At 39.5% G+C, this 18,623-nt stretch overlaps 1 pseudogene; it reads right to left on the bottom strand.

Moving 5' to 3' along the window:
- Window positions 1–2,828: 2,828 nt before the first annotated feature.
- Window positions 2,829–3,272, bottom strand: LOC125387811 (large ribosomal subunit protein eL32 pseudogene; annotated as a pseudogene).
- Between the last annotated feature and the right edge of the window lie 15,351 nt (window positions 3,273–18,623).

Here is an 18,623-nt window from a genome sequence, read left to right as displayed (position 1 = left end):
AAAGAAAAAAGAGATTGGAAAAACGTACTAAAAACACATGGATCCATGAGACAATATCAAATAATCTAACTCGCTTGTAAGTTAGAATCTCATAAATTATTATACATAACTAAATTGATATTTATTGATTTATTAACATATATCAAAACTAAATTATAATAGTGGTCAAAAGAAAATGATCCAAATTAACAGATGAAAAGGAAATACATGTACAGTGAACAAAGCATGAACACAGACTTCTTCACATGACAATACAAGGCAAAAACTGGACACCATCAAAACAGCAAGTGGGTCAAATTGTGATAAATTTATACAATAAAAAATTACTTAACATTTAAAAAGAAATAGATTTCTCCTAAGAACAGTAATGTCAATATAGGTCAACATTTGAAAATTCTTAATACAAATAAAAAGGAGCTATATCCAAAAGAAAAACGTTTGGCATGACATCATTTCTATAAAAGTCTAGAATGATGAAACTAATCATCAAGCAGAACATCATAGATCCATCTGGGATTCTTAGGGTCAAAGATATGTGACATGAAAACCAAAGAGCAAAGGAAACTTTGGGCTGACTGACATTTGCTCTTCAGTTGTCAGCATCCATTCATCTGTGCGCTTAGAATCAACGCATTTTACTGCATATGAATTACCCTTATTTCTGGGTATGTTTACAGAACAGCAAGCAGGGGCAAGTCGACAGCAGTAAAGTGTGCAACTCAGCAGCACCAATGCTGAGGAAGGAAAGCAAAGCAATGGAGAGTGTCAGATATTCGAACTAATGAACTCAAAGTAGCCAGAAAGTGTACATGAGATGACAGGTGACCTACTAGAGCACAGCCAAGGAAAACTGGAGGAGGCTTAACCTTTGTAAGGGAGGTGAGCACAAGGGACCCACAGTCCATTCCTCTGAAAGGATTAAGGTAACCTAAGCTTCAGTCTCCAAACAATGCTGCTAGTGATCACTTACAAAACTAGACCCACAAGTGACCAAGGAGAATACATGAAAACCAAAAGCATACTTTAGACACTGACCAGCCATGGATCTATGATGTTCTCTTTTGTAACCGATGTAATTATTCTAGAATTTCTTATAAATGATCTCACCCCAAACATTAACAAGAAGCTGGAAGACCATTGTATTCACAGATACGGAGCTTAGGAGGTAAGTGAAACAGATTTCCATTGGCCAAAAGTGGGCAATTTGAGAGCCAATAAAAATAAGAACTGCAATTGATCAAGTCAAAAAAAAGGAGGAGGCGTTAGATCATGGGCTGAAAAGATGGCTCAACTTAATAAAGCTCTTGTAGAGACCCAAGTTTGGTTCTCTCAACCCATATCTGGCAGCCCATAACCACCTGCAATCCCAGCTTCAGGAGATTCTGCACCCTCTTCTGGGCTCTGAGGGTAACTGCACTCATGTGCACATACTCCCACACTCCCACACACATGCACAAACACGGGCGTGCATACACAAAATTCTTTAAAAATATTAAAATAAGACTTTTTAAAGTGTTAAATAAGTGTTCATAGCATGCACTACATATATCATATGTATTATATATGATATGTTAATATATGTAAACTGTCCTTCATAACATGTACTACATTTATCGCATGTATTATATACGGTATGTAATATATATGCAAACTGTCATTATGATAGAAACCTAAAGTACATTTTGAAAATAGAGAAGAGGAGAAGGTAAAAAGTGCTTTCTGCTGTTCTCATGAAACCAGAAATGTGCAGCAGATGAAATGACAGAGCCCTTCATAACATCACCCAGGTCAATGAACACAAGTGAAGAAAAAAACATAAGAATATCACAATTTTTCCCTGCCCAAATAATGAGTGAATGAATCAAAGCATCCAAAGGTATTGGATCATCACCTCAGAAATAATAATAACTAGGAATTATGCACAAAGTTATGAAAAATCTCATCACCCAGTGACCTCCACAAAGGGACCAAAGTTGAGTCTGATCACACTCATGGATAAGGCTGCCAGTTTCCAGGGCTGAAGACAGAGGAAGCTGCCGAACTGTAGACTGGGTGTGCTGACATTGTGCTCTAGAAAGCAGGAAAGTCCAGCACAATGCTCAGATGCCTCAATAGATACACTGTAAGGACAAGAAAAATGGTGAAGAGGGTCTGTAGGCGTAAGCGATACTCAAAGATATATTAAATCAGTGTTTTTGCTTCATGGTAGAGCATCTGCCTAGCAGGCACAAGGCCCTGGGTTAGCATAAGCCTCGGAAAACCTACCTGCATAAACAATGACCATCATTGCCCAATACCACACATAGATCCTAGAAATCCACGTTAGGTCATACATAGAAACACTCATTGTTTTCTGTGCAGTCTCCCTTTTATTCCACAATAAAGATTTTATTTTTTAAGGAAAAGCAAATTGTAATAGCTTCATACACTGTCAGAATCATTAAAACTGAAAAGTGCATTATGATCTATGTTTGTTCCTAAGGCAGAGACCCCAGCATTTGCTGCCCCTAGCCCTTCCATCTCCTGACTGGATCAGAAATGTAGCTCACCGACCTGCACCTGCCGCATCTGACTGCTCACCCAATGTGGCCCCCAGGAGTATTCAAGTTTCTGCAGCATCCTCAGCACATGATTGATTGATGCTCAATGCTTTCAGCTCTATTGCTCAGGGCTCTCCTAATTGCTCTTTTCCCTATTTTAGCTATAGAACTTTTATTCCTTTCAAAGAACTGAAAGCCCCTGCTTGTCACGTCTTCAATAGAAGCCTATCATCATACCTCCCCCCCCCCCTTTTTTTTCAGTTTTTGTGTTTTTTTTTAAAACACAAATAAAACACGCATGCAAGTCATCTACTCATTCTCTTCACTGCATAGCCTGGCGTTGGGATTGGTGACCCTGATGGCCAGCTGTGCTGCTCTTTCTACGATGGCTTTTCGGTTCTTGGAGGAAACATTATGAGCCATCTCGGCACAGAAAGATTTGTTGCACATCAGCGGCACCTCCAGCTCCTTGACGTTGTGAACCAGAAACTTCCGGAAGCTGCTAGGCAGCATGTGCTTGGTTTTCTTGTTGCTCCCGTAACCAATGTTGGGCATCAGGATCTGGCCCTTGAATCTTCTCCGCACCCTGTTGTCAATACCTCTGGGTTTCTGCCAGTTTCGCTTAATCTTGACATATTGATCTGACTGGTGCCGGATGAACTTCTTGGTCGTCTTTTTGCCGATCTTGGGCTTCACCAGAGGCCAGAGGGCGGCCATGATGCCGCAAAGGAGATGGCAGCCACCTCTCAGGCAGCGCCGAGGAAGAAGGAAGAGCCCTCCCTTTTTTCTTTATTCCCCCCTGAGACAGGGTTTCTCTGTGGAGCTTTTGGAGCTTGTCAAGGAACAGTCTCTGTAGACCACACTGGCCTCGAACTCACGTAGATCCACTTTCCTCTGCCTCTTGAGTGCTGGGACTAAAGGCATGTGCCACTACCGCGTGGTTCACACCATCCTTTCCTACAGCATGCTTCTCTGATCTATTTCCTCTTCTGTCCTCCAAGCTAAGTATCCCAAGCTGTTTCAGCTGGCCCTGCTGTGTTTTCATGAGCAGACTCCTTCACACCCTTGTCCTTGGTGAAAGTACAAAACCTCTTTTAAAATGTGGCTGTCAAGAGCATGTCCTAAGTTTTATGTGTACAGAACACAGTGTCTTAAAGGAAGAAGTCAAATATTCATGAACATGAATAAATTATACTTATAAATAATATAAATAAGTAGTTCTTGTTATAAAACAAAACTAATATTTTTATTCTGGTTCAGAATAGAAATTAACAGAGGCAAAAAAGATACAAAAGGGCAGAACAAATAAATGCCAAAGCAAACCTCTTGGCTCATCATGCCCGGCATACTCTTTTAGTGTTCTTTTCTGTGCCTTTGGATCATCCTATGCTTAGAGATGATTTAAGATTCCAGTGATTTTGCATATGAACTTTTGCTTGTCTTCTAGTCTCCCCTTTTTGACATGGATGATTGACTCTGATGGTTGAAGTATAAGCTTACACAATGATTCATGCTGAATTGCATCTCATTGTGTACATAAAACTTTCTCCTACACTGAGATGGAGTCAATCATCCATCAATTCTGCTGTCAGTGGAAATCCTACCTTTATCATTTTTGAAACTGTGTGCTAGAGGTTTTGGATATAAACTGAAAGCAATAGTTAACGCCCATGTCTGCATTGAAGTGAGTAGAATAACACATGAAATTGTAAGTATTTTTTAAAATTATGGTAAACACACTTTACCCTTTGCAGAATAGTTTTTCAGTTTGCATCTTGTTTCTAATAACTAAGCGTATGTCTTCCCTTAGTTTTTAATTTAAGCTTTAACATAAGAGGATAAAAGCTAAAGGTAGAAATAGAAAGCTAATTCACTACTCCATGGGAGGGTATCCTATCGATTGAATAATTACCAAAAACTACAGTTACAAAGAATAACTAAATACACTTCTTATGTTTCTTTTATTAACAAGGGAACTGACCTGAGTCAGGGTCAAGCAACTGACCCTTTGTGGATAAGGATGTACCACTGTTCTTCACCAGTCACTCTGACTTATTAGAAAGTCCAGGGAGGACAGAAGAGGTTAAGGTGTGGCCAGATTCGTAGCACCTGAGTCTCTTAAGTGGACAATAGAATTTTAGGGAGGTCATGGGGGGATCTGTTCATTTCAATTTAAGCCCATCTGTGACCACAAATTGCAACTCTCTGAGTAAGCAGTTTGCTCCAGGCGATGGAAGAATGGAAATTAGATAATTAAGAAAGTAGGTTGCACAAATTATAAAATGAGGTGGCCTTCTAAATCAGCTTCCTATTTGGCTCAGTTAAATCAAAGGCAAGCATTCGTGTCACCAAAGGCCTGGAAGTAGAAATACTGCTGCAGTTTTCTGTGTTGCAGTCCAGTGGGAAAGTTTCAGTATGTTAATAGACTTGCATCTTGTTGCACCCACAGTCTCGATCGAAAGAGGATTTAAGATGTTTGTGAAAGCGTCAGAGAAGCAGCCTCATCTGGGTGTTCTGCGTACTTCAAGCATTAATAGAAACAACTGCAATTCAAGCCAAAAGATCAAAAATGATTTCCCAGCACAGTGCTGGCCTCAGAGAAAGACAGGAAACTGGTGTGGGAGAATTGTCTGTATTCTGTCAATCATATTTTAATAAAATGCTGATTGGCCAGGCAGGCAGTATAGGCAGGAAAGCCAGACAGGAAGTAGGGGTGAAGCAAAGAGACTGGGAGTATTCTGGGAAGCAGGAAGCTCCCTCCGCCATTTCCTGCCCAGACCACAGAGAAGCAACATGTGAGCCTACAGCTGAAAAAGGTACCAAGCCATATGGCTAACGTAGATCAGAATAATGGGTTAAGATAAGTCATAAGAACTAATAAGTAGCCTGACCTAATGGGCCAATCAGTTTATAACCTAATGTAGACTCCGTGTGATTTTCTTTGGAACTTGCCAGCTGTGGGGTACTGGGCGGGACAGAAATCCCAACAAGCCAGCCCTCATGTTACAGGAAACAGTGTGAAATTCATGGCTGCTGGAAAGAAAAGCAATTGTTTGGGCTGATTTCAAAGTATGTTAATAAGCCCGATGAACATAGGAATTGCCTCCCCCTCATTGATTAGTGATCAATTTCAATGTGTTAGCCTTTTGCTGGTTGCTTAGACAGTCTTTTAACAGAAGTTCTCTTTGATGAGATCACATTTTATATAACAGGAAAGAGACAATTCACAGCCTGCATTGTATAAATCAGTAACAAATCAGCCCAGAATTCAGGAAAGTGATAAATACCAGAACCGTCATCATATTAAAGTTAGTTTACAGACACATTTGAAAACAAGGACATTTACAAATTTTTCATCGGCTATCAGAGACTAAGATACATACCACTCTGTATAAGCTTTCAGTAAGTGATATTTTTCACGATTAATGAAGTAGTAATTTTTCTACTTCTTATTCCCTAGCTTTTCTGAAAACACTGCCTAAAATTTCCTTGAAGCATTCAACATTTTGCTTGTTTCTTTTTTATTTTACTCCATGTTGGCCATTTTGAAACATGAATTTCAGAATTAATGATTAATTATGAATTTACTTACATCAATACAAAACTTTAAAGCAAACAGAAAACACCTCCATGTGATTTCTCACCATGTAATAATCACAACCAGTGATGTGGCCTTCATATTTCTGAACTTTATGCAGTTCTTTTCAATTGCTGTCAACATTGTTGCATCAGGTTTTTTTTAATGACCATATGACAGAGAAATTTATTAGACAACATCATGGCTAAAATTATCACCATCTAGAGGATGATTCATAAAGGATCTGAAATCTGCTTTCTTTCTATAATAACAATATTGACTATTGTAAAGGAGCCAGGAGGTGGTGGCTCACACCTTTGATCCCAGCACTCGGGAGGCAGAGGCAGGTGGATCTCTGTGAGTTTGAGGCCAACCCAGTCTACAGAGTGAGTTCCAGGATAGCTAGGACTATATAGAGAAACTCTGTCTCAAAAAGAAAAAAAATTATAAAGAAAAACAAAAAAGTATATATGTTAATATATAGCAAATCATCAAAACTTATGGTTTAATAAGCAGTTAGGAGTAGGAGTATCCCGTGACTTGGGAAGTTAGTCAGTAACTTGGCATCATTTATGACTACACTTCTACATCCTGGACAAACTAATAAAGTGATGGATGATACACCAGAAAACTGGAACTAAGCAAACTGGGGGTCATCCTTGAATTCGTTACTGGCCATTCACGACTAAAGACAAAACTTCCAATCTGCCCTTTACTCTTCAAAAATACACACAAACAAAAATAATTTGTAAACCTTTCTTGGCACCAAAAATTTGTACTCTAGCTCAGAATAACATGGAGAATGCATGCAAAGTTGGAGACTTCCTTTTCAGGGGACAGTCAGTTTCCTTTTGAGCTTTTAATTCTCTGCTTGGAAAATGCAGATAAAACTGCTCCTGCAGCTCTGCGGTAAAGAGGTTTCTGGTGAAGACGGGAGAGCAGGAGGCACCCTACACTTCATCCATTTCTAAGGATTTACTTATTTATTTATTCTCATGGTTGTTGGAAGTTGAACTCAGGATGTTTGGAAGAAAACACTGTTAACTGTTGAGCCATCTCTCCAGTCCTTGCCTCATCCATTTTTAACATTCAAATTTTTAATGAAAAAAATCACTAATCCTTTAAAAGGCAAATGATAGATTATGAAAAAATAATTCAAAATAGTGTCAATATAAATAAAACAAAGGGAGAAAAAAATCTAGCAATTTAAAGAAAAAAGGACAACTAAGGGGGTGGGAGTGTATATTGCTAAGAAAAGATAACCCTGAAAGAATAGCTGAACAACTCACACAATTGGCAAACACAAGATGATCAACTCTACTTGTGGTCTGGGAAATGCAAATGAGAGAAACAGATCATAACTGCTTTCCATTCTGGTTAACCACCGCGAGGGTCTACAGGACGGCTCTGTGACTAAAGGCACATGCTACCAAGACTGACAGCTTGTGTCCAATCCCTAAGACATATCCTTGTTGCAAGAAGAGAACTGATCTTACAAGTGTCCTCTGAACTCCACATAAATAGTTAAAGAGGTAAGGAAGGAAAGAAAGAAAGAAGTAATTTACAAACCACTGGTGGTTAAGAACTCAGACATCTAGGTTGTTTCCAGGTTCTGGCTATTACGAACAATGCTATTATGAACATTGTCGAGCAAGTGTCCTAGTGCTATGAACCTGAAAACAACCTAGATGTCCCTCAACTGAAGAATGGATAAAGAAAATATGATACATTTGCACAATGGAGTTTTACTCAGTTGTAAAAAGCAATGGCATCATATTTGCAGGCAAAAGGATGGAACTAGAAAATACCATCTTGAGTGAGGTAACCCAGACCCAGAAATGTACTCACTCGTAAGTGGATAAAAGATATAAAGCAAAGGATATCTAGACTACAATCCACAGTTCCAAAGAATTGGGAGTGTGGGGGGAAGGGGAGAGGATGGAAGGGGAGGAGGGAAAAAGGAAGGGGAGTGGGAAAAATATATAGCTCAATAAAGTCAATTTTAAAAAAGATCTCAAACATAAGAATATGAATTGCTCAACTTTTTTAAAAGACTATCTGATAACCTCTATTGAAATATAAACTACTGGGGGTTGGAGAGTTGACTCACAGTTAAGAGCACTGGTTGATCTTCCAGAGGACTGGGACTCAACTCCCAGCACCCACGTGGTTACTCACATGTCTGTAACTCCAGTTTCAGGGGACTCGAAACTTCCCATGGCACGACACTAATGCACACAAAATTTAAAAACAAGAAATGTACACTACTCCTTGTGATTACACCTCTGACACTGACATCCTATTTTGGATCTCCAACATTTAGAAATAGAGTCATGACTATGTAAGACGATATAAACAGGCTATTTACTTCAGTGTTGCTCAGTAAACATCAGTAAGGGACCAGATCAACAGCAATGTTCACGGAAATGGAAGCTAGCTTAATAGTGAGTTAGCCTCACCATTGAGGAGAAATTAATCAATACATTGGCATCTGTAGTGGTTTATCTTGATCCTCAAGTAAACTAATGTATGAAAAATTATATTTGTGGCACACAATATTCAGATCCAGACTACATAAAGAGTTATAAACACAGAAACTTCCAAAATAAATACATAAGCAAGAATTATCCGGAAGTAACTTTATTAGCAACATTCAAACTGCACACTTTAGAAGAGCTTTGTCATCCAATGTGTTTTCTAGTGCTGGGGATTGAACCTAGGACCTTATACATGCTGGAACATGGACTGGAACATGGGCTTGTCTCCAGCTCCAACTTAACAGCTTGCAAAATGTTCAACATGGGCAAAGGAAGTAAGGTATCAATACAAAAAAGAAAATCACAAATTCTATCATTTATCTTTAAGTAACTCTAGCTTTTGTGCAGACAATTATCTCCAGGATAGAGCATTTTAGACAGAAACACCACTGCTCCAGCAATGTCCACTGGAGGGTGAGAAAGAGTTGCCGGGAGATTGACCTTAACGGGGAACAGGATGGTTTCTCATTTCTAACAGAAGGGAGAGCAGAACACAGAGTTATGTCTGTCACTGTGTGATTGAATGACTCTTAAAATCCTTTCTGATTACTTCCTTATCTCTGAGAAGAGGCAGCACTGTACAGCCGTGTCCAAGGCTGACTAGTTATTGCCTGGAGATCGGAAACAGAATAGACTATGGAATAGTTCCTGTCTGGGGAGATTGAATGAACCATGGAAACTTAAGTCTTCTTGGCACATAGCTGGAGAAAGAGTTCTGCCTGCAAAGTATATGCCTTGCAAACATGAACACCTGATCATAAATGACACCTGAGGTTGTCCTCTGTCTTCCACACACATGAACACACACACATGTGAACGCACATACTCACAGTCGCGATTTCTGATCGAAATTAAAGAGTACTTGAGTTTAGAATCAGAAACTTTAAATCAGAATGGTGAGCTTGGCAGCGTATCTTTCCATAACTCCACAGAGTAGGTGGTCAGATTTCATACTAATCTGAATTTCCTCCCCAAGTGGGCAAACAAAGCAATGATAGACTTCTGACAGCGCCTAAGGGAATACAATAATGTCCCCCACACCCATACAGACAAAAAAATGCCTTAAAATACCCAACAGAACATGCTCAAGTAAGGCTGAGCTTAAATAGGCACAACTGAGGAATAAAGGGATGGCCACTGACAGTTGTGATGTTCATGATGATGCACAAACACAAGATGTACAAGAGTAATCCCTGAATCCCTGCATGTCAATCTAGCTTCCGTAACCAAACCTGAAAAGTGTCTTCCATATGCAGGCTTCTAGATTCAAGTGCCAACGATAAGGCTACAGGCAGCTGGGAATCTATACACCTGTATCTGCAATTTCTCCATCTCTTCGCTAGGCATGACTGTACTTCAGAACTGATGTCACGCTCAACAAGGCCTGCGTCAACCAGACAGCCTCATCGGACACAAGTGCTATCAGAGTTGCAAGCCTTCCCCATGCTCATCCTGATATCAGGACTCCCTGTAAACACTGAGACATCAGAGATGACGCCCATCCAATTCATTGATTCCTCCCGGGGACCTAGCAGAATGCTTCACAGGTGGTAATTATTTGATGGATAAATAAACGAGTTACAAATAGTCTGCAATATCTAATTTCCAATTTACTTTCTTGTGCTACCAAAAAAGATAAATCTGGAAATGGCTTTTCTGTTTTCTTCATTCATCCTTTCACCCTCCAAAGGCAACAGATGTTAACGCTTATTGCATGTTTGCTGTGTCCCATACTAACATGCAATGTTCTTGTTCTCTTTTTATATTTCAGTTAAAACATGAGGTTTGTGGGTTCCCAAATTGTGAGGTATTCTCCAAGCACCTTTCTGCTTCTTCTGTAGAGGCAATTGTTGTACAGCTGAGAGTCACTGCCTTAAAACCCCTGACAGTAACTCACCTTCTGTGACGTTTATAGCTGAGCTCTGGAGTCAAGTTTATTTTTCCACGATCTGTGCAGAACTTAATGTCCATTTTCTCAGAACAGTAAGAAAATATCAGTGAGTTTTCTCAGAATCCAAGCCTTCAAATCCACGGCCTTTTGATGAAAAGGCAACCTCTTTGTATTTGCTCTTTGATTTATTGAACAAAAGATTTTAAAATATCAATATTTAGCAAGTATAAATATATGTGCAAACATTTTCCTAGACCTGCATCTAGACAGTATTCCAGTATTACTACTGGAAGGGCTATCTGGTGATGTTTAATAGGTTAGCAGAGTAACTACAGAATTTTAAAAGATGGAAACATTCAAATTAAATCATAAAAAGATGTTTCCATTTCCTATCTACATGATTATCAAAGGACAGTGCCAAAAATGGACCTGGCTCCTCACCTCCTTGGCAGAGAAATGAGCCTATCCTTGCTGCATGCATAAAGACTCCCATTAGAAAAACATCTGCCAATAAGATTTTAGTATTTTTCCACATTTTTAAAGCCACTTTTAAAATAAATCATATTTTTGAGGCTGTGCTCTTCATCCCAGAACTTTTGTGAATCTCAGAGTCGCAGGCACTGGACAGATGTACACTGTTAAATAGTCAAAGGATTTCTGACAAAGAAAAGCAAGTTGCTGTGACTTTAAATGCTGTGTGTGTGTGTGTGTGTGTGTGTGTGTCTATCCCTCTTTCCTTTATTTAATTGTGGAAATAGCAAAGAGAACATATTCCACCAAAGTCTGTTTTAGTTTACTTGAAATGGTTGCCCCTGGAGAAGGACCTGAAAGCAGTGAGAGGTGTTGTTGTTTCTTTAACTTCAATTTCAAAAAAAAAAAAGAAATTTTTGTGAAGATTTTGCTTTATACTAGAATTAAAAACTAAAACAACTTTTAGACTATTATAGTGAAAGTTACCTCTCAGTTGTTTAAATTAAATCTTTCTATTTCTTCAGGGATACCACAATTCCATTACCAACCTCCACTAACAGTATCAAGAATGTCGAGATGGTTGCCGGGCGTGGCAGTGCATGCCTGCTCTGAAATCATCAGGATCAGCGTGAGATCCAGGCCAGCCTGGGTTCTCTAGCAAGACCCTCGCTCAAAATAAACTAAAGTAAAAGGTGTATTCAGAAAGGCTGTCTAACTTCAACTTGGTGAACTGTGTGAGCAGCGAGGTGTACGTGACAATGTGACAGGAGGTGTGGCAAGGCGCTGACCAAACAAATTACAAATTTGATTTAATCATTCAGCATCCACAGTAAAGTATCTGAATTGGAAGCTAAAAACTTTGATGTCTCTGAAACAAGTGTTTATCAGAGATCAGAGGGAGCCATGACTCACCCCAGGTGTGCTTGTCCCCTCTGTCTTCTGGAGTACTGTGCATTCCTTACGGTGATTTAGGAGCACACATGGTCTTTCCTAAATGGCATGGCAAGCGCCCTGACAACCACTAACCTTATTAAAGGGTGATGAGCAGCTTCGTCGGCTTATGTATGAATGTCATGCCTGTTTCAATGCCCCATGACGAAATGCATTACAAGTGGGGAAATCTCAGACCTGAAATTCTGAAGATGGAGAGCTTCACAAACTACTTGGAATACCTAAGCTAAATTAAGGTCAGAATACTAAACAATTTATGAGACTTGTATAAATATAAATGGAGGGTTGTCTCATAATTTTGAGAACAACCATGAATGGCTAAAGCTCTTCTTGGAATTTTCTATAGTGTCTTGCTTTCTCGAGTAGCAGGAAGTTATAATTTTGAATAATATAATCTATGTTTTGTTCTGTGGTAGGTATTGAGCCTAAAACGATAATTAAAGCCATCATTAGAACCAAAAGAAAGCAGAGACATTTGCAAAAGGTTTTTTCTTCTAAATTCATTTTCTCTTTACCTGCATTAGAAGGAACAAACAACTCAGGGTCACCTGCATTTGAGAACATCAAGTCAGAGGGAGGCAGGCGAGTTCAGCTGCTTGTCTTCTGTGTAAGCCAGGAATCTTCCTGGAGATGGATCTGCCTTAGCAGAGTCAGGGAACAAGAAACACTGAGGCTTTAGGAGGTGAGCTGGAGTGGGAGAAAAGACTTTCCCCTCAAACTTGGAAATAATATTTTTGGAAATTCAGAGGGTGTGATTCTTTTTTTCTTTCTTCATTTCTACTTTTGTAGTCTTATTTTTTTTTGAGAATTTTATGTATGCGTACCGTCCTGACATTGTTTTATCCCTCCAACTCGTCTCCTGATTCACCCCCATTCCTTCTCGGCTCTATAACTTTTTACTCTGTAATTATATATATATATGTGTGTGTGTGTATGTGTGTGTGTGTGTGTATGTGTGTATGCATACATACACATATATATGTATATATATATATAAGCTGCTACATTCATTTCATGTTATTCATATGTATATATGTTCAGGGCTAGCAGTATGGAACTGAATAATTTATTGGGGGCTCATCCCTAGAGAAGACTGAACCTCCATGTCTCAGCACCCATTCATCTCCTATAGCTCTTCATCTTGGGATAGGCCTTGTGGAAGTTCCCCTATAATGCTGGCATGTCAATTGCTGTTGGCATTTTTCATCATTTGTTTAGGGGACCATATTATTGATATTTTCTAAGTGCAGTTTTGTGGTCCAGAAGTGAAACAGATAAGATACTTTTCTTTTTGACAAGAGGCAATAAAGGCGTCTCTACTCCCAGCTCCTATGGTGTAAAGAAACAAGGCAGATGCAGGGTTCCTGTTAACATCCTAATCACATTCAGTTCTATCTCTGGTCCAGTTCGATCATCAGCATCCATTCTTATTCACAGTTAACCACGGGTGCTCCTGGATCTTCCTTCCCTTCATCCCTTACTACACTGCCTTCTACACCTTCTCCAATTTCCCCCTGGGTGACAAACTGGCCTCCTTTCTTATCTTTGAGCCTATGAGTAGGATTTAGGTCTACAGTTTCCTGGTTCCTCTGCTCAATGCCTCTAGATGTCAGTGACTCACATTTATACCACTCTCAGATGTCACTGGGAAACCAGTGACAGTTGCCCCAGCTAGTGTATTGAAACTGCAACCCTCCTGTCCTGCCTTCCTTCCTTGTTGGATTTCTGGACAGCTCTTATCTCTTCTACACAGGATGTAACATACATTTCACTTCCTCTAGCTATCATGGTAGACAGATACAGACAGAGATTTATTCTGTTTGCTCACTACTTGGTCCTCCGCATCAAAAAGAATTATTGGCAAACAATTAGTTCTTATCATAATATGAAACAACAACAAATCAATGAGATTTACGAATCCCAAAAGTTCTAGAAATATTAGCAGCTATGTTTGCCGAGTCTCATATGACTACTTTTTCATAACCTTATGCACCTACATTTGCCCTGGTACTATGCCATAGGAAACCATGTCCCATCTGCATCTTGTGTAGGAGGTTGGTGCCATTTCTTCTGCTTAGCATTCATCTAAATCCTCACATCAATGTTCCACAAAAATACAACTCCCTTTATAAATATAAAATCCATACAAATGGACACGAAGTGTGTGTCCTGCATTAAGTCCTCTGCCACGCATCACTCTGGGGGGATATTTAAGAGGCAGACTAGTTAGTACTGTGCCACGCATGACCCTGGGGGGATATTTACGAGGCAGACTAGTTTTCCTCTGTCACTTTTCACCCAGTAAAATTTAGGAATGGGTGCAGAGCTGGGCATTTTCTATGAATTTCTCTAGTGACTGTTATCTGTGTCAACAATTTGTGTCTTGCCCAGTTCGTGTATGTGCATTTTCATTATATGTAATTCAATATGTAGTCTTTATTTGTATTCATTACATATCTTCATGAATATATAATAACTTTATTATATGTTGTAGGATATTTATTACATATATCTTCATTAATTAGTCAATTAATTTATTCATTTATTAAATCTTTATGAATATAATAAATCTCTATATTGCATTGCTAGTGTTAGCAAGCTGTTGAAAATGTAGAAACAAACTGGACAATATTTTTCCCCCCCACAAGACTTCAGTCTACTGCATGACAACAGCTTAAATAAATCCATCATGCATGTAAGTTGTGCAAGTAAAGTTAGTATGCTTGAATCGGTGACAAGCACCATATAAATAGGAGATTGAATGGAGCAAATAATAAAGTAGCAAAGAGGATTCTTTATATTAGGGAGGCAGAGGAGCTCTTACAGCCTCCCTACATGTGAACAGAACCCCAGAGAACTGAGGACTGAGCAGGGGTGTGACGTCATCAAAGGAATAACTTGGACTTGCAAGGGCCATTGTGGTGAAAATTCGAGGCACAGAGTTTAGCATCTTTGAGACAGTGGTTTGAGATTAGCGGACAGGGAGGGAAACCTGGTGTAAGAACCATCTTCTCTATTCCTCCTGCCTCCCAGACACCCAGGAAAAGCATGCCCGTTAAGCCTTCTGTGGAATTGTCCTGAGGCTGCTGGTACAAAGTAGATATTGGTGTCATTACCTATGACTAGAAATTACACAAATAAACTAACAACAATACCTCAAAGATCCACAAAGTAAAATCTTCCTCAGAAAGAGAAAATAAATCTTTAACCAATTCTCCTATTGGTCACAAACTTACCAAATTAAGGCTAGAAATAGAAACTTTCTAAAATACATATGAGCTCTTTACCTATCTGTCATATCTCCATAGAGTAAACTGCGTCTTTATACATCTCTTTTTTAAAATCACACCTAGTCTCTGACTCCTTTTTTGAGCTACTGCTTCAGGAGTCTATCAAAATGTTGCATCCTTTGGCAGCGCACACTTCCCCTTCTTCAGGCACGCTATTTGTATTTTCAAATGCTATCTATTCTGTTGCATAAACATTGGTAATGCTGTCAATCACCCACCGAGCAGTCCCTGGTGCTGATACAGGCACAAGAAATGCAAAGACATGGTCCCCTACAACAACTGGAATGCACGCTTTGGAATAAGAAAACCCAGCCTTGTTTGGACTCCCTTTACTAACTGGGAGAACACATTTATAGACGCACAATAAGATGAATAATTAATTCACAGAATTCTTGTAGAAGTCTAGAGAAAGAACTCGTGTAAGGTGCTTATTACTGGCCTGCCACACAACAAGCACTGAGTAAATACAAAATATGTATCTGGTATAGGAATAGATTCCTCTATAAATATACATATTACACAATCCAACAAACTTTACTTTCCTTTCTCTCCTTCTCCCTGGGATAGTTCTACCTCAGTGTTGTTCTTGTGCCTAGATTCAGTGGCTGTACAAGAAAACATTGCTAGCACTGTGCCTTACTAATAGCCCTTATCTCTGTCACCACCTTCATATCTATAAACCTAACTGTGGCACAGGAATCCAGTGACCTCCTCCTCCAATATGTGAAGGACACCATGTAGCACTGATCTGGTCAGCCACTGGTAGCATTTGTTACACCAGCAAATGGACAAAGGAAGCTGGGAGAATCACCCTCAGGCTGCCGTGCTCATTGGGTTCTTAATTATTAATGGCTTCACTTGTCTGGGATCTGGGTCCCCAAGGGGAAATTCTTCCAGCAAGCTCTTCCGAGGTCAACCTGTCATCAGCCCTCCTGGAATGAGAGTGATTGGCTACCTGGGGCAGATCACATGGCCGCATGTCCCCTAGTGGGACCCTGATGAACCGTCTTTCCTGGGGCTATTCTGGGGAGTTTTCCCAACTCTTTCCTCTAAGGACTCCCCCTTACTGCTTTCACCTAAAACCAACTTTGAAACTTTGCCCTGCCCCTCATCCCTATTGACTTAGGAATGTATATAAACATTAGGCTTTGCAAGTCTGTAACTTAAAAGATTCAGACATCTTTTTTCAGTAATTCTCATAACAAACACACTGACAATTTTCCAAACATTTGAAACCATGAGCTACTGAAGTCTCCACCAAAAACTAAACAGAGCAGCGAGCAGCGCTGCCAGACTAACACCACAGCTCCACAAAGAGCAGCCATGTTGGCTGAAAGCCCTGGTCTCTCTTGCATACTCACAAGTGAACATAATCTAACTGGACAATCATGAGTATTAATTTTCATTTTGCTTTTTTTCCTATTTAACAAAAAAGACAAATAAGTATCTAAGCTAAAAGCATTGCAAATTCCTTGAGAACCATACTATTTCATGATAGCTTTTGAGCCATGTAAACACCATGTAAATCCATTTAAGAACATTCCAAGTTAATTCACTGCCTCTCGGGCTTCTGTGAACTTGAATACAGTAAGCAATTAACACAGCCTTTCCCGGACATTCCCTTCAGCAGAAATGTAATGAATTCATTTTTTTTTCTTTTTCAAAATGGACAAATGAAACCATATAATCTTACACATTCTATTCCAGTCTAGTGAGTAACATTACTCATAGGTCAGAGCTAGAACTATATTATAGAACACATGCTCATATATGTGTGTGTGTGTGTGTGTGTGTTTCCTCCAGAAGTTGGTCACTTACTGTCCCTTAGCTGGGGTTCTTTTGTTTATATCCTGCTTGTAGGGTGTGTCTTGCTCTCTTCGAGGAATCCCAGACATAATGTGGGACTCTGAAGCGTTTCCTTCTAAGCAGCTGAGATGCTGGCTCTTAGAATAGGCCTTCCCCCACTCCATTAAGCTCAAAATATTCCTTTGAGAATGGAAGGTTTGACATGCCCTCTACACTCCCTCACCCTGAAAAGTATTTGTGCTTCACCAGAAATAAAATACCAGCGGTTCTTGCTGCTGGGTGTTTTCTGCTTGTTTGCTGCTTAGGCCCATTCTTCGAGTTCCAATTCTCAAAGCAACAGTTAGCGTCCTGGCACTGACTTGAGCTTTCCATCGACGTTCCTCTCCCCCACATCTCCCTCTGTTTCCTAATCACTAATAAATGTCAAGGAAGTCGGAGAAAATGTCCAAGTGAAGATATATTTCCTCCTAGGTGACAGCAGAAAAAGATGGACTGTAACAGTTTTTTTTCAGTCTTCTATCACAGCCATGTAAAAGTCATTCGAGGAGATCAAACCCTGCAGGGCATGGGGATCCGCATCGTGCCATAAGCTGTCCTCAGGAGACGTCAGCATTGTATCATAACCTTCCCTGCCAGCTTGCATGAATGCACATTTATGCAGAGAGGCACAGAAAGATTTCACCATACAATAACTGATCAACTTTCATAGGACCTTGAAATATTTTATATAATAATTTCAATACATTTTTCTTTGTATGTTGACTTTTTGCCCAAATACAACACATAAGCACACTGTAAAAATAAGGTGCTTAAAATCTTGCCATAGATTCTAGATAACACATAAAAGAAACGCAAACAGTTTCATACTTTTGTTCCTGTTGTTTGTTTTTTACAGAACCCTGCACCATGGAAACATGGTGCATTCTTTGGCTGGGTTGGGATACCAATGTTCTTAACTTTTATTTTGCATTACAGATATGTTTAAGTTCAATCTTTGCATTTTTAAATGTAATCTGAGTATAAGATAACCCACTGACACGTAGAATAGAAAGGATGGATCTTCCAAAGCATCGCTCTTTAAAATACCAAATTCAATGAACCAAATGTTGTACTTCCTTTAACAATGGTGTTTGGCGGTTGTATTGATGGCATTGTTTGCTTGTTTGCAGCCCATATTGAGGCTCACGGGTCTTATTATAGTCTAAGTTTATCAGAAATGTAAGTTTTCTTCCTTGTCTTTGGAAACTGTTTGAATAGCCTCCCATGTCTCTCAGAAATAAAGTTGTGAGACAATGATTGTGTGTACATATGATGTGGGGCTTCCATCTGTATGCTGTGGATACCATTGGTTAATAAAGAATCTGCTTTGGGCCTATTGCAGTGCAGAATAGGACAAGGCAAGAATTCCAAGCAGATAGAGAAGGAGAGAGTAGACAGAGTCAAAAAGAAGCCATGTAGCTGCAGCAGGAGACAGGAGACAGATGCCAGATGGACCTTACCAGTAAGCCACAACCACATGACAATTCACAGAGTAATAGAAATGGGTTAATTTAAGATGTA

Source organism: Myodes glareolus, chromosome 11 (genome assembly GCF_982192425.1).
Source record: "Myodes glareolus chromosome 11, mMyoGla1.1, whole genome shotgun sequence".
Classification (NCBI taxonomy): domain Eukaryota; kingdom Metazoa; phylum Chordata; class Mammalia; order Rodentia; family Cricetidae; genus Myodes; species Myodes glareolus.
This window is presented reverse-complemented; position numbering and strand designations above follow the sequence as displayed.